General features: G+C 38.8%; 2 long non-coding RNA genes across 2 annotated transcripts in view; one reads left to right on the forward strand and one right to left on the reverse strand.

Annotated features, from left to right (window-relative positions):
- The window catches only part of LOC110400041, a 178,471-nt gene that overhangs the window by 74,787 nt on the left and 79,379 nt on the right, over positions 1 to 24,305 (forward strand). The window lies entirely within an intron of this gene.
- LOC110400042 overlaps positions 1 to 24,305 on the reverse strand; it is an 86,194-nt gene that overhangs the window by 7,136 nt on the left and 54,753 nt on the right. The window contains exons 3-4 of the long non-coding RNA XR_002439559.1: positions 16,531 to 16,619; positions 16,331 to 16,442 (exon numbers count right to left, since the gene is read on the reverse strand). This is a non-coding gene — a long non-coding RNA (uncharacterized LOC110400042). The remainder of the gene's footprint in view (positions 1 to 16,330; positions 16,443 to 16,530; positions 16,620 to 24,305) is intronic.

Below are 24,305 nucleotides of genomic sequence, written 5' to 3' on the forward strand. Positions count from 1 at the left end.
TTTGTTTTGTCCTTCAGCTTTGTTAGCCTATTTTCAGAAAATTACCTCTTTCAGCCTTGCTTTTGTCTCTAGTGATAACATCTACGAACAGTGAGTTAAGTAATAAGTGGCTTTTTGGCAGATGCAGGGACAGTTAAATACTGTGCACTCGAGCTGCGATAGAGAATTCTGTTGTTTGGTTTTTAGATGATGAAAGCACAGAACAGTCAACATAGATTTCTCACATTCCTCAATCTGTGAAGAGCGTTTGTTTTTGATTAGTAGGAAATTTTTTTAAATTATTTTCTGCTAAATTAAGTTCTTCAGACTGGATTTCTATCATTTGTTTCTTTTTCCTTCTTGGTGTTCTTAATTTCTGGTTTAAGAGGATATTAATTTTGTAGGTAATGAACCATGGGTTATCTGAAACATATTCAACTAACCAGACAACTGTGGGTATGTAACACTGAGCTCTAAATCTCTGTAGGCAGTGCAAAATTGTTCACACAGTGCAAGGATGCAGAGTCTGAGTGCCATTGATCCTGGGTTTGTAAGCTGGCAGGGGAACAGGCCCACTGACAAATGGGAATACCTAGATTGTTTCTGTACCTCAGGTGCTGAATGCGCTTCATGAAAACAGACTTGAGTCATCTGGATTTTCAACGCTTCTGTCTTATTCCTTGTTCCCAGTGATGAGTTGTCAGATAATAGAAGACATTTTCGCCAATAAATGTGTAAGCACACGCTCCTTCTTGTACCTCAACCTATTTCTATCACTGCAGTTCTCAGATTTGTTAAGATTTGTTATGGTGTTCAATCCCTCCTTTGGTGCTAATTTGCTTCTCATCTTTGTAATATGGCACAACTTATCATTGCACATAATACTTCAATTCTAAGGTTATTTACATGAAGAAAAGCTGACTCAAATTCACACTTTAAGAAGCATAGCCTTTCTCCAGGCGAATATCTCCTTTTTAGAAATAACTCTTTCATTTTTAGTGATTGGTTTTTTGACCACATAATTCTTTTATACAGAAACACACAATGTAAGTCTCAGTGTAGCAGATCATGTCTATAAACACTTACCCATGTTCATGATTTCAAAATCCAACTCTCTGTTGTAAGAAGCTTGTTCTCTCTGAGGAAAAACTCAACAATTGAATGCAGTTTTTAAAATAATTACATCTGAAACATCACGTGTCAGTGTAGGAAATTTCACTAACAGTCTGCAAAGCTGCGCATAAGTGGAATATGTGTGTAAATACTTAGTTCCTCACACACCAAAGCGCGTGTTATCACTAATGAGCAAAAGTGAATTAAAAAACATGCACAACCTTGGGCAAAATTATTTTCTCGTATCTTGTGTGCTCTGATCTGTTGGCACTAGGAGTCTTCTGATCTATTTCACTATACTTTGAATCATAGCTTAAAACTCTGCTAAGGTTTTAAAAAATACCATAAGAATTTATTTAAGAAGATGTTAAACAGTAAAAATATTACACAGCTTTGACCATCACAACGTCGGTGTTTTCCCCCTAAGTGCCTTCCCCCCAAGTTATTTCCTTTCTATTCATTAATCTCCCATCACTTTGTGCTTAATGTGTGTGATTGAATATAATTTCTGTCATATGGCATCTCAGAGGTAGGTCTGGATGCATAACAGATTGCTTTGCTTTTGCCTGTCAGAGCACAGCAGAGAACTGACAAGATTTCAGTGTTTGAAATAATATTCACTTATTTTCAGGGTTTGATGCTATGAATTGAAACAGCGGGCAATGTCTATATCCTGGAGGGCTGCTCCAGGTGAGTGCAGCTTCTGCCTTCCTGATAGGTTTGTGAGCTTTGCAGACATTAGTATCATTTTTCTGTCTCTTGAGGCTGTTCAGGTGAAGTAAGATTCAAACAAGCTGAACTGGGACTATTCTGAAGCTGTTGTAAGAAAACACCTTCTAAAAGGTCTGAAAACTTACTTATATATACATTTTTTTTTTCTAATTTTCTTGCCAAAATGTTATTCTAGTTGTTTGCTGCATAGCTTCTGGTCCAGTTCTCCTCTCACATAGACTGCAGTAAATAAGGAGGTTCTCTCTACTGTTGATGGAATGACTGACACAAGCATCAAATCTTTTCACAATGACAAATCTTTGACAGGTGGAAGGCCATGCAAAAAAAATGAAAGTGTTTTGGAAATTGATCTGTTTGCACATGTCTATGTCTGACAAAAAATAGTCGTGTGAAATAGCATGCTCAGATACCACTGTCATTCCCCAGTCTTGCAAAGAACAACTTGCCCTTGGGTTCTACTGAATACTGTAATTTCCACATTTTTGATGGAGAATCAGAGGAGAGTAATATATAGCTCTTTTCTGAATTATGTTTTTGACAGGGGAGTGTTTATTCCTGACCATTTATTGTCCTTTTTCCTGGCCAGTCCCACTCACCCATGTAAACACCTTGGAGGGAACATTGGGTACATATCCCAATTAAGTGCAAAGTTGGGTTCTTTCATGTCTTCACGGATTTTTGTTGATCTGCTAAGCATGTGGATTCATCCCTTGAACCTAGCTAATTCTTTAGGATTTTCTTGAACTGACTGTCATGTTGCGTAATTGTGGGTGGGTGTTTATTTACTTTCATATTAATGAGCTGTAGGGAATGAATAAGGACAAATAAATATAGGATAGTTTTTAAAAGACAAGTTCCAGCTATATTGGCAGTCAAATAAATGTTGATGAAATAAGTTAATATAGTCCAATTATTGCTATCACTAATTGCATTACGATATAATTTTTAAGTGATTAGCTGAGTTTCCTCAGTGTCATGGTTTTACGATTTTCGGTTATTGGTATTCCACATCATAACATCATGTACTGTATGTACCTGGCTCTCAGAAGAGAAGGACTACTACATTCCCCAGAGTACTTTGCTCCTCTGTTACCATTTCCGGACAGAGGAAAAAAATAAAAACTTGCAGATCACGAGACCTCGTCCCTTTTTCTGCCCGTCTCTTGTCCTGGCAGCACCTCGCTCTCCAGCCGTCTTATCGTCGGTAGTAGAGTAAGGCCTACCTTGATTTTGGGACATTCTCTCTCTCTGTATTGGATTTATCAGCTTAAATTGTAATTATATTGTATTATAGTGTGTTGTTTTGCATTCCGATATCTTATTTAGTAAATTAGTTTGTTTATCCTCATATTGTTGCCGCTGTTCTTTGCTCTCAGGGCCATCTCCTTACCCTTCTTCCCTTTTCCCTTTTCCTGGGGTGTGGGTCTGTGGGTCCCCCGTCCCATTAGTCACGGAACCATGCCAAACGCCCGTAAACTGTTGACACTCAGGAATATAGCAAGACTGTATTTCCCGTATGTAGCCAGAGGTGGAAGACTGCCTACTAGGACTTGGTAGAGTCCAGCTAAGTACTTCTCTAATTATTTGCATGTTGGATGGATCAACTAAGGCAAACCACATTCAGAAGCTGCAGTCCAGACAAGTGTGTCAGTAAACATAACTACTTCTAAAGTTACTGTATCCTGAAAAGTTCTCACCTGACTGAACTTGTCTCTGCTCCATTGATTCAGAGATAAACTCAGCAAGATTTAAGTCAGGGTTCTCGTGAATGAAATCCTTAATGATCTGTTAAAGTTTGGGCTACGAAACTTTCTAAAAAATTATTCTCTTTCCCCATGAGTCATTCACTGCTGCCCTCTGACCAGTGGGGCTGGGTAGGGGATTGCTTTCAGGTCCTCAGAACAGGATGCTAATACTATCCTATTAAATGGATGACCTTGTGTCACTTTTCTGTTTCTCAAATATTCAGCTGGTCTTTTCTAAAAGATACCCTCTGGTGTTCTTGAAATTCAGTAGTGATATAAAATAATTAACTGAAGGTCAGAGACAGTTCCCGCTACATCTAATTTGTAAGCAACTGTTGAGCAGAAGCTGCACGTGATATACATGCTAATGAAGATTCCCATTTAAGACCATATTTTAAGTATTCTAAAAGTCCTTGGAGATAAGTGGTAGAAATTTGAATGTTAAGGATGCTGTAAATACAAGCAGGCTTCAATTCGGTACGATGCTTTTGCCAGTTTGCTTAATGCAAAGATTGTGCTTATAACCACTGAAGATATATGGTGTTGTGCATGGATGTAAGCAGATGCCAAGTCCCATTCAGATCAGATGCTGCTTTGGTGGTTCAGATGTAGCTGTCTGTGGAAGGAGGTCATTTTATAAACAGGAAGGAAATGCATTTTAGATCAGGAGGAATGAAAAGGTCCTTGACTTAACTAGAAAACCCCTTACTAAATTCAAAAAAGATAATATTTACATTGACAGTTATATCCAGTTTCTAACTAATATTCCAAATTGTAATTACGAAGGAGAAATACATTTAGTTTATGGTACTGCCAAAGCTGAACAAAAAATGTTGATATAGGAATGTTAGCCTATTTGGGATCCCTTGTAAATCAGCATGATTCCAAAGACAATTTGTTCAGGTTTTGGCTCTGTTATGCTTTTTAAAATCTCTGTATACAAACATAGGATTTTTCTAATGCCCATTAGGAAACATAATTTGAAAGCAAACATTAACAAGAATATTCCACACTGTAATTCAAGAGAATTAATACAAGAGGACTTCTATAAGATTCAATCTTGTATTTCTTTAAACTATTTTAAAATTAAAAATATTTATACTGTGTTAATAAAGCGAATTTGAGTGTTCCAAGGAGACTGAAAGTAACAAAGTGCATCACTTAATTATAGTTATCAAGATTTTAAAAATAAACTAACTGTCGAACTGGTTAATATTTAACTTAGTGTTCAGCCACAGAAACTCTAGAATCCAAAGCAAATGTTCCTGCCCAGTACAGAGAGGACATATTTTCACTGGCTGGTAATCTATTGAATTATTATGTTTGTATACAGGAACCCTTTGGTCAGGATGAACAGTTTCAGCTGTACTTCATTTTGGTTTGGGTATCATCAGAAGCTTTTGTTGTGGTATTTGCTTGCAAAATTTTTCTGGAATTGTGTAGAATTGTATGACACCTGAGACTGGAATTCCCAGATAGTACAGAATGAGGGAAGACAATGGGAAGTTGTCCATATCTGTTGCTGAGCGTTTAGGAATGGGATTTGTTTTTCACAGGATAATTGCTAAGAATGGTGGGGGAAAATGAAGGAAGAACAGATGCACTCTGAAACAAAGAGCAAGGTGGAAAAGAAGATAAATTCTGACTGCTTTTTTCCTAAACCTCAGCAATGCTTTAATCAGCAGAAACTGAGATCCTAAAGATCCTACTCAGTGATTAACCCAGGTTTTCTCTGAACATTTCAGTTCCAAACAAGTGACCAAGTGGAAGGCCAAAGAGGGACTACTTTCATGTTTGATTCCCAGTGTAGTTAACAGCTTAAGTTTACAGGAGTTAATCCAAGGCATATGTATTTTTTAAGGGGGGGGGGGGGGGGGGGAAGAAGCAGGGGGTACAGTCAGTCTCTTTCATTACTGCCTCTTTGGTTTCTTTCCTTGCCCCAGATGACACAGGAAGATATAGCAGGCAAAGATGAAAGTGCAGGAGCTCCAGGCTGGTCAGAGAAGAAACTGCGCTTTCTGGCAACAAGACAGTAAAAATGTCTGTGGAGTTGTTAGTCTTTTATTTCCTTCTGTTGAATGCAATTTGAAGTGAAGGCATAGCCAGTGCTAGTTCATTGACATGCCTTTAGAAATTTGTGCACTCTGTACAAGACAGGGGAAAGAAGTGAAATGTTTCCATAACTGAAGTGAAAATGAAGTGTGTGTTTAATTCCATCCAAGGGAGGTCCTTTTACATGACTGGGAGATGTACAGAGAAGCTACGGTCATCCAAAGAGTAGAAGCAGAGCTGTGATTCACTATATGCTCTTGGGAACGTGCCACCCAACTGTAAGAACACGATGATTTTACTATGTTAGATCCATTTCCGTAAATCCTGTGTGACAGTGCAGATGAGCTCTGGCTCACAGCCCTGTTTCCTGGCAAGAGTGGGCAAAAATCTAGCATCTCTGTTGGATGGGAGGCTCAAAACTGAATTCTGGTTTAACTGTGTACCCTTGCATCCACCCTGAAGTGTTGGGCGTACTGACACAGGTCTTTGAACTCTGGTCTTAGAAGAATTTCTCATGCAGAATTTGCTCACTACAGTGCTAGTTCTGCCTTACCTCAGGGGAAACGTTCATTGCGTTGATTATTTGGCATTAAGCTGTTAGAGCAGGTCCAGAGGAGGGTCATGAAGATGATCAGAGGGCTAGAGCACCTCCCTTATGAGGACAAGCTGAGAGAGCTGGGGCTCTTCAGCCTGGAGAAGAGAAGGTTCCAAGGGGATCTTATAGCAGTCTTCCAGTACCTGAAGGGGGCCTACAGGAAAACTGGGGAGGGACTTTTTAGAAGGGCATGTAGTGACGGGATGAGGAGAAATGTTTTTAAACTGGAAGAAGATAGATTTAGACTAGATATTAGGAAGAAATTTTTCACTGTGAGGGTGGTGAGACACTGGAACAGGTTGCCCAGTGAGGTTGTGGATGTCACCTCCCTGGAAGCACTCAAGGCCAGGCTGGATGGGGCTGTGAGCAACCTGGTCTAGAGGGTGGTGTCCCTGCCCATAGCTGGGGGATTGAGACTGGGTGATCTTAAAGGTCCCTTCCAACCAAAACCATTCTCTGATTATATGATTTATTTTTCTAGTGCCTGTGCAGCAGAGGTAAATGGAAAGAACTGACCATTTCTTACTGCAGAAAGGAGTGCAAATCAGTTTGCAAGTTATCCCAGACCAATTTTCTTCCCCTTTCAAGGAATTATTTATATTTTATCCATTAAGCTGGCATGGTATTGCTGTTGGATCTGTCTTGGCTGTTGGTGATGATATCTCTCTGGCTGTTCTTCATGTCAGTTCACCCCAACCTTGTTCAGTACAAAGGGAGGAGTTAACAGCTCTCTGCTATCACTTGTAGCCAGCAACAGTCATTAATGTTAATCCCTTATGGCGTACGTCTGAAGAATATTTAGCAATGTACGTATAGGGTAGCTTCAATATACCTGTGGCAGAAGCATGAGGAGGTACAAAAGGGTAGCTTTTATGAAGTTCATTAAAGATAGTATCTGCAAGCTGAATATCCTGAAAGGAAACAAATGGTTTCACTCAGCTTTCTGCAAAAATTAAGTTGGTATATCTTATTTAATGTAGTGGTTTTCTTTTGTTAATGGTTGTACTTGGAGATCATTTAGTGGGATAGTGAAAGCAATGTAGTACAGTGCTCATCTGGAGATCCTCGAGGTCTTTTGGGCATTAGATTAAAAGACCCTCCATTTCAGAAACCAAAAAAAGAGGCTCATGAACACTGAACCTAGCTCTTCAAAAGAGCTGGAGGAGGTTTTACATTGAATTCCTTGAAAATCAAGAGTAATGAGCACCTATTACTTCAAAAGCTTTTGAGAATTACTCCTTACTGATTTGTGCAAGATCTCTTAAAAGATGCTACTGAGTAAAAGCTGACAACTTCTGCAGCATTTATAAGTATTTCATCGTGCACATCTCACCATTCTGCAGAAACTAAGCAGCAGGTGCACAGATCACTTCCTGTCTCAGCCCTTGATCTCAGTTAAGCGTGTTATCTGTCAGTTGAATTTGTGTCTTCCTTCTACCTCTACAGAAATAGTGGAGGGTCTAAGCATGAGGGAAGAAAAAAATGATTTTAATTTAACACTTTAGTTCTCTGTTAGTCAATCATCTTAGTGACTGTTTTATTAAGGAGAATACCCCCTTCACAAGGCACCAAAGGGTGCATGGCTTACAAAGGTGATGCTGTCACCAGCAGCAGCAGGAAAGCAGTTCTTCACACTGTTAGATACCCTTTGTAGTCATTCTTCATAGCATGAGAGAAGTAATGTAATCCTGGCTTGTACAGGCAAACATCAAAAGAGTAATCTCAAATCCTATCACAACACATTCATAATCACAATTAATAATGTAGGCTTCTGGAGACATCACCTTGTAAACAACTGAACGCACCACTAAGAGAAGCAGGGAGACTTCAGCATCTGGCTCTGTTACGTCATGGATGCACCCTGCAGATCTGCTGGCTTACCCAGGGAGGATGATGTGACGTCTCTGCCCTGCATGAGGTCTGTAGTTTTTATGGTCTGCTGCACTGGTAGGGGAAGCAGTGCACCTGGCTGGAGGCAGAATTGCTGGGGAAGGAATAGGAGGGAAACGTGTATGTCTGTGAGAGGGACAAGGGGGTGGAAAAACAGAGGAGAATAAAGGAGAATGTAGCAGGATTTTGTTCATGTCTCCTTCCTGGGGAACAGCTGATAGATGGCAAAGGGAGGGTGAAGATGGGAGAATTGTACATGCAAGATGCTGTGAGCACTAGTGGTCCATAACAAGTAATGCTGGGGACTCTCGGGGATCATGTACTGAAGGTAATGTAAAGGAACTCAGAGTGAGACTGGAACAGAGCTTCTCCATGAATAAATCAGCACCTATCTATTGCTGCTCACTAGGAACAGGATGATGCAGTTTGCTAGGGAACACACTGTGCTCTGATCTCTTTTATCAGGGACTGCGATAGTACCTGAGCCAGACAGACTAGCAGTCTATTATTTGCTAATCAGAGCTAATATTTAATTTCAGTTCTTGAAAATGAAGATAGAAGGAGGATAACTATTGTCATTTTGGTTTAGACCCAAGGTCTAACTAGCTACTCATCCGTAGCTATACTGGTTATTTTCAGAAGCTGTGAGAAAGAAATAGCTTTGCAGATGACAGATAGCCTAATGCAGTTAGGGGAAGCTGCACATTTAAGCAAGTTTGATGGAAATCCAATCTACTTTCAAATAATTTTAGTAATATTAAGAAGGTCAAGATTTTACTTCAGGTCTTCACAGAAGAGTTTGCTATGGAGAGGTTTTCTCTAGACTTGAAGAATGATTGCTTATAGCCTTAATTTTATTTATTCCTTCTTACATAACCATGAATGTTCTCATTAGCCATATAACTGTCTAAATCTCTTCTGAGTGCTACTAAACCCAGCTATTCCTTAGTAGCCTAAGGGCAAAATAATTCCTTTCACCATTGCTGCAAACCTATAAAGTTAGAGTTGTATAGCATTTTCCTCTTAGGTGGGGCAGGAATATGCTAGGTGTCCTGTATCATAATTATCAATGACTACTGAATGGTTTCAAAAATTTAGCTTTCGGAAAACTTCTGTGTTGAATTCTCTAGAGCTCTTCCACAGGAGAAAGAACAGAAAGTATTTGCTGAGATCTACTTGATGTGGTGGTTTATGGTATCTCTTCTAAAATTTCTCCATTTCTAAAGATGTACCATTAATTTCTGTGGGAAAGATTCCTCCCTCACTGCTAACTATTTCTTCTGTGAATTTAAGAATAAGGTGGTGAGTTTCCACATGAAAAAAAAATGGCTTTATGTCTCCACAACTAATATTTTCCAGTGTTTTACTTGGAGTTCTACTGCGTGTGTTCTGTTGCATTTAGCCTTTGGCAGTTTGGGATGTGTGACTTATGATACAGCCATCATATTTTGACCATGCTTCATATGAACAAGAAGAAGCTACTTGAAAGAGAAGATGGCTGAGTACAGCAAAAAAATAAATAAATATATATATATACATATCCTCAAAATGCTGAAATAAATTTGAGGGAAGGGATAATAACTTTGTTCAGACACTAATTTGTAAGGGTTCTTTGTAGCCAGTTCTATCACTGAATGGTTGAGTGACAGGAGATGAATTACTTTCCTGCAAACATTATTTTTCCTAATCCCTCTCATGTCTGCCTTGCCAGTGTCAGCATCTTTGGAGGCAAGAAGGGCTGTTTGTTCTCACAGTGCCTACTGTGAGGCCTCAGATATGGACCCATACAAGAGCTAAGCTGAAATCACTGCTTCCTGATACTGAAGAGTGAGATCTCTTTCCCTCCTCTGCTCCTGAATGTACCTATGTACACGGAGGACCTCACCATCCTAACTAAACGACTCTTTTTGCTGAGGTAGTTTCATACTGCTTTTGTAGATTGCTTGATCGGGCCTGTGCCAGAGCTGGCTCAAGGTAAAGCACTGAGAGCACATGGCATGAGAATAAGGGAAACACAGTAGTGGGCTGCACAGTTATTTGGTCCCAAACCTGTTGAAATCTCTGTAAAGGTGAGGAATTGGTGCAGTTTTCTACCACAGTATAAATTTATTTTGTAAGTTTGGCTGATCAGTGCAATTCTCTTCTGCCTGAGATCTGTGTTATTAAACCAGATTAAGACCAGAGTGGCTTCAAAGTTGATGCTATGGTATTTATAGAAAGTCAAAGGAAGACAGAGTGCTATTTGTTACTGTAAGTATAAACAACTGTTTTCAAAAATATTTGCTTTAAATTCAATTTTTTAAGTATATATTCACGTTTATATGTATTTAGCTGCCAGCTGTCTGCCTCTCTCTCTCTCACTTCATTATGGTTATTCAGAGGTGGTTGGGCACCTTTGAGTTCAGGCCATTTACATATAGTGATCAGACTGTGTGGATTTCAAAATGTTACGTTAGGCTGGCAGACATGAAAACTGGGCCATTGGTCTGACAGTCCTGCCAGACACACATTTATCTTCCTCTTGATGTGATCTGGGCTGAAATTCAATGATTGTCATAGGGACTCTCCTTAGCAGCCTCAGAAAGGAGTGGAGAGCTGTCAAATATGAGACCACGATACCAAAGCTTTGTGCATGGCAACGTGTCCGAAGAAGCAAATGGCAGTAGGGTTGCACACATGGCTTTGTCCTCTCTCCCTGCTCTCTGTAGGTACAGATGCTGTGGCTGAGGTGCTGTGTTTTGGCAGATGACCGTGACACAGAGGGGTCTATAGACAAGAAGTGTTGTGGTGCTAACCAACATATAAACTTCTCCTTTGCTGCCATGCTTCACAAATGCTCACTCTCTGTGCTTTCCAGTCAGCAAAGCAAGGTGTCCTTGCCTTTCCAGCGCACAAATCAGAAGTTAATGTATGCCCAATGGAGCTCCAGAATGTCTAATTGTTCTGAGGCTTGCTGATTAAAGACACTTTTGAAAATGTTGGAAGGAGAAGGGCAGAGTGCTCCCCATACTACCTCAGAAACATCAGCTGGGCTAGGACAAGACTCTGGGCCTTCCAGAAACTCACTGAGCTTCTCATAGGTGAGTCCAGGGATGCATGTGTGGCCCCATGTGCTGGCAGAACTGCAGGGATGCAGTCCTAGGCAGGAAGCACTAACATACTATAGGGAGCACTGCTCCCCAAAACCCATGACCGTGGTAATCAAGGCAAATGACCGTCATCCACCTCATGATGCTCCTAGACCCTGTAGCTCATTCAAAATGGTGTTTTACTCCAGAAAATGCAGCATGAGAATGGAGTCTTGTGTCCCCTTATCCCCCTTAACAAGGAAAATCTCTCTCATGTGTTCATTGAGATGTGCACGGTTTGGTCTATTAAGCTTGGAGAGGAAGGGCTCATGGAAGTGGGCACAAGGGTCTCAGCTTAGTGCTGATGCTTCGCTGAGGCTCCTCTGATACCTCTTTTAACTCCTTTAGGGACTACTGTACCCCAGAGACCACTTCCTCTTTAAATAGAGCAGCATTACTATAATTTTTTCTGGCAGCATATATTCCAGTTCTCAAAGTCATACCACAGAATATTGGCCACTATGGTTCCCCTGAGTTTTCCTCCATTAACCATAACAAAATGTCATTAACTATTTAGAAAGTGCAGCTTCTAAACACGCTTCCACTTTCACAGTTTTTTGTTACATCCTAAAATATAAGGGATAAAAATTGTTGTTTAAAAAAATGGTTTTGAGGTAGCACATTGCTGGAGTCATTTCAAATTATCTGAAGGAATCATTTGGGATGACAGCCTTTGTTATTTCCTATGCCAGTAAATTAAGGAGAAGGTATAAAAGGCAAGTGATTGAACCGAAGCAAGAAATATGTTTCCAGGTGTTTGCAGATGATGTTCTAAATAATGTAGTAGCTGGGAACAGTGCTTTATGCAGTCATCCAGGAGAAAAGTGAAAATTGAGGGTGTGCAATTCCCTTAGCTACTGTTCTGCTCTCGCTGATGTTTACATCAGCAAAGAGGTGGAATAACACCAGTGACAAATCTGGCCAGTGTGCCTGCTGCTTTATAATAGTATACATTTCCTATTGGAAAAGGCACAGTGGAGAGCCCCTCCAATTCTGCTGTTGCTCCCCTTTTATTTATGTATTCAGGTATAATTTCAAGTTCCTTCAACTAATCAGCTACATTTGTAACACTGACTTTTGCCTTCTTTGCTTCCTAGAGCCCTTGTCTTCTCCTAAGCGTGAGATTCATTTTCTGCCCTCTCCAACATCCATTTTTGTTCTTTGTTTTGGCTGCTATCCCTATTGCAACTTGTCTGTGGTTCCTCCACAGGGCTGAGCTGGGTGTTTTGAGAGCTGCCACTAGGAGCTTGTGAGAGTGGGCTATCAGCCAGCAGAGATGTTCATTGGCACCATTGTTATCAGGAAATAATGTAACACAGTCAGTGCCACTTCAGTGCAGGCTACACTCTGTTGCACATACAATAGCTTACAGCTGTAGAGACTCATATTAATTCAAAACCATTTGGGTAATAGAGACCTTTGTTCACTTTAAATAGGAGATGGCAGTGACGTTATATACTATGAGTGGGAAAAAAAATGAATTTATATGTGCAAATTACTAACCCACTTCTAGTTTTCTATATAGTTTATTTTACTTTGATCCTCTTTGTCCAAAAATTTTCCACAGATAGAATAAGAAGTTCTCAAACACGAATATCTATTGCCATTATTAGTCAAAGAGGTCATCTGAGTATGAGTCTGCAGATGGTTTTTGAGCAGTTTGCTATAAACAGAGCTGTTACAGGAGGTTTTATTCAATTTGGGGGGAAAAGTATTTTTGTTTAAAGATATAAAAATGAAATTTTACCTTGGGTCATTTACAGAGAATCTATGCTCCTAACAAAATTGAGATATTCAAGCTCTGAAAAGAAACTTTTGTGAGATAAAGGAAGCTTTGAAAAAAAAAACAGTTTCATATCCTAGTGATTTTTTGCACTAATGGGACGGTTGTATAAGAAAACTTTTGTTATATCGATTTGTGAATGTTTTTGAGATGGTTTCATCTGCAGTGAGTGTCTGGACTCCTGAGGTTACTTCCAAACAGCATTTATTTAGCTTTGGGTTCAAAATATTTGAGTTTGCTTCCATCTATTGTCAGTTCTTAAAGATTTGAAATTCAGAATTTTTCTCTCCAAATGTTACCTGCTCTGATGGAATATTGAAAACTCCCCAGAAGAGAAATTCTGAAATTCGCTTATTCTTACTCTATTTCCTATCAGAGCTGGTCTGACTGCATAAATAAATCACACACACACACATACATATATACATATGTATGTATAAAGCTATGAGGAAGTTTGGCACAACCTTTATTGCATTACTTTCTTTTTTAAATTATTATTATTATTTGGAGTAGTCACTTTTTTGAGGTCACATCAATGCAAGTTTACTGGTTAGGCACATCACACGTGGTTGACTGAGTATAATGTGGCAAAAATATACTCCATTTATCTAGTGCTCTGTTCATTGCCAGTTTAAGTATCTGACAAGAACCTAGTGTTTGGAGTAGGCAGATGTCCTAGTCTTCCCTCTTCTGGTGTGGTAATCTGAACCAGTAAATTGAATAAATGATTGTTTTCTCATCTGTAGAAGGCTGTTCTTCTGATCTCAGCACTGACAGGTTCCTAAGGCCCTGCTGGTGATGGGGGACCTCCCTGAGGTCCGAGTGCTGCCCTTTGACATGCAGGCACAGAATTTGCATTACGAAGCTCTTTGAAGAGAAGGATTGAAAATTCTGCTTTTGGAAGGAGGCTGACTAAAACCAGTCTTGGTGTTGGTGCCTTCATAAGAAATAGATGCTGTTTTCCTTAAATGTAAGGAATTACTTGGACTGATGTTTTCCTAGGCATTAATTTGATTATTAGAGGAAACTGAAAATATCAGATTTGAATTAAGTAGAGTTCTAGGCAGCTATTTCATTTTCCCCCTGAACTATGTTTTGTTAAGCATACCTTTAGATTTCAGAATTGTCTGCTATTCTAGGAACAGTGATGTTCCACTGTGTGAATTTCAACTGACTTTGGACAAAACCAAATGATTTTGGACCTTCACCCAGAAATCTTTCTTTCCAAATGAGCTGCAAAAAGAAAATATAGCGTAAGGAGACTAGTCTTACTCTTGTTGTATGCATCAGATTTGCAGCTGTGCCTGTATCTGCATATTTGAATGATCCATCACATACTGATAAAATCTGGTCTTGAATCTAAAAGGAAAACCGAGGTCTCTGTCCACTTTTCTGGTTTGTTGATTAGTCAGAGTCTGTCATAATTTTAGGAAATTAGGTTTCTTTCTCTGTTTTAGTGCAACATTTTGGACACCAACTACATTTCTGACAGTAACAAGGAAGCAGCAAAAGCCGCTGTTGTGTAAAATGATAAAAGACTGCAGACAAACTGCATCGATGTACTTGAGTTTGCTGTTTACATTTCTTTTCATGCCTGTTATGAGAACTATTTAAATCAAGTTTTGACACATATCGGTGACAGTGGCAGACTGAGAAATACTTGAAACACATGAAGGAGGCTGAACTCTTTGCCCTGCAGAGTCAGGCTCTGAAGTAAGTTCTGAATGGTGAAAGATATCTCAGTAAACAAAATCCTCCACCTCCAGAAGTGCCTGTGAGCTGAGGGATTCTGCTTTTGATTACTCAGATCCAGCACCCTCTTAATCTGCCCCCACCTCTAAATCCATCTGCCTTACTTTTCCAAGCTTATTTTTCATATGCATCAGTAGTTCTGGAAAGTAGATATCTGATAGACTTCAGAAGAGTCCCTACTACGCCCTGACAAAATGAGATATTTGTTCAGCTGAAATGCGAGAGAAGATAAAGCAATTAGAATATAGTGCTGAAGAGATGATGTGAATGTGAAGAAAAGGGTTAACAATTTGAGACCTGTTGCTGCTGGTGTGTATGTGAGAGAGGACATCTACAAGTAAGGTTGCTGCATTATACTTCATGAATACAAATCAGATGTAATAATTTCTGGCCTAACAGTTGGTTATTTGAAAAAGAAAAAAAACCAAAACCTGCATGATGCTTTTTACTCTATGCTTGTTTTCTTTTTGGGGGAGGAACCTGATTTTGTATCAGAAATTACATGACAATTTTGGAGCTTAAATCCTTATAGGTTGAATTTTTTTCAGGAGTGCAAGCAAATATTTGTTACTTTCCCAGGAACAGAAGAAAAATCCTCTAAATATTTGTCCATGTTGTTCAGGAAGAAAATGTGTATTACCACTGGTCATACTACTTAGGGAGATATTTACTTAGCACTCCTAAAAGTAAAGTGTGACGAACACAGATGTTATTGTGGCCATCTAGGCTGATTTTAATTGGGCTTTTTCCAAATGTCGGTCTCCTCACTGACCCAAGCTTACAAATAGCAATTATGATTTACCTCACGCAAGCACAGCATGGTATCAACAGGAAATGTGTACGTTTGGAACCAAAAAGATCTGCTAAAAGCCTAAAATAAGTTATCAGCACTACTAAAGCAAATGTGTATAAAAATGTAAGCAGTAACAAACTCTGTGAGCTGTTACGGAATAATCTAGCGAATATTTTAATTGTATTGGCAGGAAACAAACTGGGAAGGGGTGGGAATTTGAAACTTAGAAAAGAAGATACGATGTCTAAAGAATGAACAAATGCAGGAAGTGAACGGGCATGAATTACTTGGAACTTTAGTTCCAGGAAAGAGAGAGCACTGCAAAAATCAAGTACATGGAAATCCGTACGTAATATATATCATGCTTTCTCACAGCTTTTTCACATACTTCCAGTATTGTGCTCCAGTACCTTATCTGATAAGTGAGTGATGTTTAGCTGCCATTACAGATAGCACCCCATAAACTCCTACTGTTCAGTGCATGTGTGAGCTGCTCAGATTTCACACTGAGCACCAGCTCTTCAGAGACTGATTTTTTTTCAAGTTTCAGCACTGAAGTTTGGTAAGACCTTGCACTTTCCTTTCCCTTGTATCTTCTCTTTGCTTAGATTTGTCAGGCTTTTTTTTTTTTTAATCTTCTCTTGTTATGGTTTGTTCTATAACTAAAAATGAATATTTGGTAGACCTTGATTTCGAGCAATAACTGTAGAGTATCTCACATAACAAATGCATGATTATGATTATAAAAATGAGAAATATGACACCCACCAATATCCATTTTGATATTCCTGTACAGAACATGTCATTTTTCTGACTGTTATCAGGAGCAGAACTTCACTCTTTCAATTCCATTGTGTTAAAAGGAATCTCAGAGTTGCATCTGAAATGTGAGAACATGAAGTGGATGTGAGAGAGGAGATGAAGAAAGAGTAAACTCATTAATGCTTTAAAAACTACATCTGGCTCACCAGACCTCCGTGTGATAAATCTGTGCCTTGTGATTTTCATCCTGGCCTTTTCCTTCTCTTCAATTTATGAACTTTGATGTGCTCCTTCACTGTGAAAAAGAAAAAATGTGCAAATGATTTATCTGCAGGTTTTTTAATTTCCCTGGCAGCTCTGCCCCAGTCATGCTGAGACATTCAGCTAAGTTCCCGTGCCTTCCCTGCACCAGATTTCTTTGAGGTATTGCTTTTTGGATAGCTACAGGAACAGTGCAGGGCAGTCGCAGCTGAAGATCTTTCCTTCTTTTCTTATTTGTTTGGGTGATGATTCCTCAACCTTGTCCAGAATTTTCTTCTTTTTTTTCTCTTCCTACCTTTTGTTTTCTGGATAACTTTCAGAAAGTTCAGTTTCCTAATCTGGTTCCCAATTTCCCAGATTAAGACCGTAAGTAGGAATGGATGCCTTCCTGCCCCATTACAAACTCTGCATTCTTTCTTTATTGTGCAGTTCAATATGGATCTGCCACATTACTGCAACACTTGGAATCATTCTTCTCACAGTTAGGCATACTGTAAAACCGTTAGATTAATTAGAATAACCTTACAGTGATTAGGCTTGCTGTGAAATTGCCACTAGAATTACATAATCCAACCATGTGCCAGATTTGCCTTTTGCTTCATGCTGTGGAAATACAGAGTACCTAGGCATCCTCTCTTGTCAAAGCTTGTACTCCTTGTGCAAGACCAGCAATGCTGACAGATGCATTATGATAGCTGTTTAACGTGTCACTTGTAGGCATCAAACTGTTATTGCCTTTGCTATATTTAAGATCAGCCTTGTTGAAAAACAGCAGAAGCCTGGACTGTCTTCTTTGTATCAGGAGATATACAAGCAGATGTGAAATCAGACTCTGGATCTATTCTTGCACAAAGTAACCCAATGATTTTAAGTTGAATACAGGGTTCTGAAGGGCTCTACAAACTATCTTCTAGCCTATGCAGTTTCTTTTTTGCAAGATGGAGTCTTCATTGCCCCAGACTATCTGTAAGGTATATAACCATTAAGACCACAGGGCAACTGAAACTCCTTAAAATGAATCATAAATGTTGTATCACCGAGGTTACTGGTGAAATAATAACAATAATAATTACTAATAATTACTAATAATAATAATTAATAATAATCTTTGGACCTGACCCTGAAAAGTGATGTAGATGAAGGAACACTTTATGCAATGGATGACACAGAACTATGAGAGGATACAGGATTTCTTAGTTCATGAATTGTTTGCACAATATAGTTATCCTTCTTGGTCAGTAAGAGCATTGGTGTGGCTATGAATTACTCCTGGGAGTTAAGTCTGCAAAACATGTGTGGACTGAGAAATGCATCATGGTAATTTCTGGCACCTTACAGTTCCTGTCAAACTTTGAATACTCAGCATTATCTTTGCTTTCAGAAGCAGTTATAAGTAGCAGTTGAGACTTTCTACATAAGTATTCCTCATTCTGGCACTGTGACTGGAAAAGCTAGTAAAGGCTCTTTCAAGATTTTGAGCATGTTAAGTTGACCACCCATGTTCTAAACGCCATAGAATTGAAACATTATAATAATATATCTTTGGCTGACTTATGCAATACTAATACTATTAAAAGACTGCAGAACCACTGGTATGAAGGATGTTTTCTGGCAGGGTTCAGCAACAAGCTTTCATTAGTAGTTTCATGATTCATAACGGAGTAGGGTTGTCAACATTTTGAAGATGTATGGCTTTCAACTAGTTGCACTGACAGCTAACAAAATATATCTTCTTGGCTGAATGAGGTTCTGGACTGAGAGGCTCCTTTTCACCCCCATTTTGCTTGTTTAATTTGTGTTTATCTCTCATCTATTAGTCTCCTGCACTACTTTGGTATTATTGAAAAATTATTATTCTAAGCACAGAACTAACTTTCATTTGCAGGAAGAGCATCTTCAGGAGTTGCTGTAATAAATATGATGTTTAAATACCCTTGACAGCAATGAAATTACAGCACTATTAGCATGCACTGAGTATACTCTCTAGTTCAGAAAGTAATGCGTTATTTTGCCTGATTCTATTAATGCCCTTAACATATTTATTGTTTTACCTTTATGAGTACAGTTGATCAGACTAGAAAGAGAGAGTCCGTGAGAAAACCTTCTGCCATGTTAAGTTGCATTGTGTATAAATCCATTGGGAAAGTGGGTTGTGGCATTTCAGGCAGGTGGAATTACATGGGTTCATAAGAAACAACAGAAGGCCATCTGTATATTTCTGTCCATTACAGATTTGTCTCTATGTTCTAAAGTCAGTGGTTATAACTCAGATTTTGTTGTCTTTCAAATCTGACATTGTGTTGGTTGTGTGGAAGTTTGGGAATCCTGGACAGCGCCAACTTAGACTCAATATTGCGCTAGATTTAGTTTTCACTTCATAAACCTACCTACCTGTCAAGGGTAAAATTCCTATCTCCTTCCATTTCTTCAGAGCTAGTCAGAAGATAAGATGTAGCAAGGAAGAGTTGATGTATGATTATTTGTTTGTAGAGTCTGTTCTGGGATTTGTTACTTGTAGATGAGTGCATTTGAGACCTCACTAGACCAATGAGGCACTAAACCACTGAGGCAAAAACAAGTAAATAAAAAGAAAAGGAAACAAACAAACAAAAATCTGGCTGCCAAATAAATGCAAAATGAGAGCTCCATATACACTCCTGTAAATTAAAACATTTTCAAAAACAGTTTTTTTGCATGAAAGATTTAACAGAAAAAATTTTGTAGAGCAAATTCAAGGGAAATGAAAAATGAGTGAAGGCAATAAAGATTTACCAAAGAGAAAATAAGTAAAGCATTTTACTCCAATAAACTTGAGAAGTGAAGATCTCGTTACTTCTGTAAGGTGTTTGGGACAATGACAAAAGAATAACTTTTAAAATTGGAGCAGACGGGAATCAGCTGTGGCACAAGGGAAATAAGAGTTTGATCTAGAAAGCAAACTGTTGGGATGAGGGGGAGGTTAATATTGAATTGCTCAAGCATAGGCCTTGGTTAATGCTTCCATTAATAAGCTTGACACAAAACACAGAAACATTTTAAATAAATTTGTTGGGACTGTATCAATGCAGAGGATTGAAACACCATGTTGGAATAATTGGATGACCTTGGGGACTGAAGCAATAAAAGTGAGATAAAATTCAACAGAACAAAGTACCAGGGTCATGAAAAGAGGAATTTACAATCAGAATTTTTGCTACTAGTTCAGATGGCACAAAGAAGAGATGATAGCTAGAAGGAAAAGTTAAGTGTATTCATTGAACATCATTTGAATGGGAGCCACCGATGTGTCTGAACAGATGCAGAGATTCTGAGAGAATGAATTCAGAGCCTATCGTGCTCAAAAATACTAAGGACATGTAATGAGTACTCTTGGAAGATGAAGACTGAGAAGGAATGTGAAAATACTCTACTGGGGATAAACACAAGAGAAGTGACTTAATGCTGAGTAAGTCCAAAACAAATGACCATGCATGAATCGAGAATAAACTGACAGTTGAGAATTGCACTGGTAGTCAGCTGCATGGAAGAAATAGAAGGTCAATAAATGTAATTATTACACACAGTTTATTAGATACGTAATTTGAATTGTATGATAAGGTTGATGCTCTGGATTTCATGTCATTTAACTTATATGCATACACAAGTACTTTAGTAAAATTGAAGCCCTAAGAATCAAAGAAAATTTGGGCAGAGACAGTAAATGCAATGAGCAGGTTGCCTTTCCGAAATTACCCAACTGGATGGAGGCAACTCTTGTGTGGATGTAAGAATGAATTAGTAATTATACTATGATATATTCTTTATTTTTCTTCTTTCTCTTTCTCATTCTATTGTTTTGGGAAATCTACATAGCCTTTATGTAGGCAGTCAATGCTAAATGTTACTGCAGATAATTCTGTCACGATCATGAGTATAATGTAGTTAACTTTTCATGAACTAAGGTACTGGCTTTTTGAACTTGCAGAATTGCCTGACAGGAACCACTTTTGCCAAAGCACTTCTGTGTAAAAGAGCAAAAAGTGTAAAAAAAAAAAAACAAAAAAACCCAAAAAAAAACAAAAAAAAAACAATGGGATAAAAATTCGGACCCACAGGTTCCCTGCTGTATTCCTAAGGAAGAACTTCTGAAATCAAGGTCTAATAATGCCCCTTTCAAATCTGGAATCTTGCTGCTAATTTGCTGGGAGATGGATTACAACACAAGGGACCATCATGAACAGCCCAAGTGCTTAGCTGGTGTTCATCTGCTTTATTCTCATGACATCTTTGAACCTATATCGATTTACGCCCCTGACCCCCTACTCTGAGACTCATTTCCCGTGAATAGTGTCTGATATGGCCTTGATTTTCTTATTGCTAAGGTCATATAATAATTGTCAACTTCTCTGGCAAGATATTTATAATTTATAGGTACAGCTCAAGCTTATTCAGCTTAATTCAATCAGATATTTACAAAAAGGCATACAAGATATTTCAAAGCTATATCCTATCTCTAAACACAATTATATAATGTCACTGCTGTTATGATTTCCTTGTCATTGCAAACCACATTTGCAGTAAGGGGCTGATGAAAAGCTCATCGAAGTCAATGAAGGTCAATGGGTTCTACTTCAGCCTTTAACATACTTAATATAACAAGAAATTTACTATACTGGTCTTGCTGTTCACTGCTGATGCTTCTCCCTTTCTCTTTATTTTCCTTATTATCCATATAACTTTATCTAAATCTGGAACAATCCACACAGAGCTCAGGCAGGAAACTGTCCTTAACACTCAGGTCGGCAATTCCTGAGTAACTACTTAGCAGAGACGTGTGAGATGCTCTCCCCCCCCCCTTTCCACACCTGATAAGGGGGAGTTTTCAGATCTTATTTTGCCAGGCTGCATTTCATATGGCAATGGATTAATGCCAACTGTCCTTTTCCCTGCAATGTGAGCACCATTTCTTATTGCTACAAAACCAACTTCAACACCACTCTCACTTGATTCCAGTGAAATCCTTTATCTTTTATTTCTGGTCCAGATCTTTATGCAGTGAAAAGCTACAGAACAAATAGATTTTTGTTTCCTGACAAAAAAAAATATATATATATATATATATGTATGTATATAAAATCTATAACTTACCACTTATTTTTTCTTTGAAGTTTCTCTTGTTCTGCCAAAGCACAGAGGGATAGCATTTTTGTGTGGCTTTGAACCTACTGCCCCACTCCTTGCAATGGCTACAGATCACTTTTCTAAACAGATATTGTGAGATCTGGCTTTCCAACTTTTGCCTTTGAGGGACTGGGTCTGTTATCACCGGCCTTTTTTTTGTGCTGGGCTCAGATGGAGCTCCCGCAGTGCTCAGATCAAGTGGTGCTGGGTGAAAGTGTTATATTATCCTCTCAGACGATGAAACTTAGAATTTTGGTTTGGCTTCATGTGTAAAATAAGAATTTCAAAGCAGTTTCATAAAAGTATGCATCCCCAGCCTGAAGGCACTGTGTTCCCAGATGAATTATCTGCATTATCCTGGACAATGGTTGCTTCTCAGACCCCTAGCTAAGTCCAGCTCTGCTCACTTCTGTACTGACTAAAAGCTTTCATGCTCCTCATTTTCTCATAATCTGTCTGCTGTGGTGACTAATTTCAGAATGAGCTCATTTATTCACTGCACAGCAGGAGGTAAGTGTTTTAATGCAGGATAGTAAAACCTCCCCCAGTTTCTTTCCTTGTTAACCTTGAGGTGATAGAGCAGTGACAGTGCTGGCAGTAGGAGGAGGCAGTTATGACCAGCTTGTCTTTCCTTTCTGCCCAGTAAAAAGGCAGGCAGGGTTTTGGGTAGGAAAAAGAAGAGATTTGGAAATAATCAGAACACAGAGATGATGTTCTGTTTTTAGATGTTTCAATGTGAAGTAAAACAAGGGGGAGAATAGTCACTTCAGGTGACCATGGCAGTAGCATGGCTCCTGCTCAGCACCACTTCTACAGCACATGAACGGCTTCTGGGTGCCACTTTCTCGGGAGTAGGCAATGTCCTCACCTGGCATAAGAAACAAGACAATCTGTTCTGTACCTTGAAAATATTTTCTCATTTCTGTGCCCCTGCCACCTTGCTTACCTCTCCTCCTCCTCGTCACTTTCAGCTATTTTGCTTTTCATCCACATCTCATCTCCTTTGCAGTGGAGCGAGCTTACACATTACATTTGATAAACTGACTTATAAAACCCAGGAAACTTGCTGTGGTGAGAAAGAGTGCATCTCTTATTTCAGGAAATAAAATATTTTATCAACAAAACAGATTTGGCAGGGTTCACAATAACCTGATGGAGACTTTTGTGTTCACACATACCTATCTGTCAAAGCTATCTGCTCAAAAATATTTGGTTGTGGCCTTTATGACTTTTCAGGTTGTTAGTCATAAGATGTTGTGCTCAGCTTCAAGCACCATAAAAATATTTGAAATATATTTACAAGCCATTGAAACGCACATAATAGTAAAAAAAAATGCATATTTATTTGACTACCTATTTACAACAAGTTAGTAAAACAAGGCATTTTGTCCAGCTTCCAAACCCAAAAGATAGAAGTCCAAGAACAAACCATGACTGTAAACACTCTCTATAAAATTGCAGTGTTACATGAAGTCCCAGTAGCTACTCTATTGCTGAATATCATGAATGCTATTTCAGGATATTTTCAGAGTAAGATTTCGTTGCCCAGCACAAGTATAAACCAGTTTATGGCCAGTTTTCTGCTGTCAGGTTGGTGAGCAGAGGTGGGGAGCAGAGTTCCCTCTGCACAGGACAGCTCACATGAGCTGCTGTTCACCTCTAGCAACTTCCAGGGTTGTTTGATTTGTTGGTTGTTTTGTTTTGTTCTTTAATCTGTTGTTTTATATGAGCGTGTAAATAGCTGTTGTTCTGCTGCTCGGATGAGAATTTCGCAGAAATGCAGGTCAGGAATTTTGTTGATGCAGTCTTCTTTTTATTTAATTTTATTTTTTTAATAAAAAATTCTAGATGGTCTTGCTTCACTTGTTGCAACTATGCAAAATGTTGCTCTGTTAAATAAAGCTGCGAATTATTTTGTTCCAAAAAATCATAGAGATGATTCTTCTTCAGTACGTGCTGACTCTCCTCAGTTTCCTTTGGGATGCTGTTGGTTGTCTAAGAAATAAGTTGTTGTTTTGGTTGGTTCTTTTTTTTGTTCTGTTTGTTTTAAATAAGATACAAATTACTGCAAGCTTGTTTAGTATTTTAAGCGCTTGTAACCTTTTTCTTGCTCTAAATCTGTCAAGAAAAGGCAGAAAAACCACGACCACTGAGAAACATACTACTTTGTCAGATATATTGTATATGAAGAAATCAGAAGGACATCTGAATAGTCTCTAAATGTCCCTGTGTCATAGCACGGAGGTGAGCCACTGAAACAACACTGGTGAAATGAGATGGATACGTTTACTTGAAGATCAAAACCACATCCATTAGCTATAGATGGCAGAAGAGCTTGGCTGCCCTTGAGGTATGAAAGGATTATGAGCTGCTTAGAGGCACTTGAAACATGACAGCCAGATCTGATGGCACTGACTCTCAGGCAAGGAGAAAGGAGCATGCTTGACTCCAGAAGTTCCTATTTTCTTCATTTTCGGTCCATATTTAAATCATAAATGGAAAAGACTGCGCTCTCCTTTTGACAAATGTTACCTAATTGCTAAACCAGAGACGAAATTTG

The sequence above is a fragment of the Numida meleagris genome, chromosome 5 (genome assembly GCF_002078875.1).
Source record: "Numida meleagris isolate 19003 breed g44 Domestic line chromosome 5, NumMel1.0, whole genome shotgun sequence".
NCBI lineage: Eukaryota > Metazoa > Chordata > Aves > Galliformes > Numididae > Numida > Numida meleagris.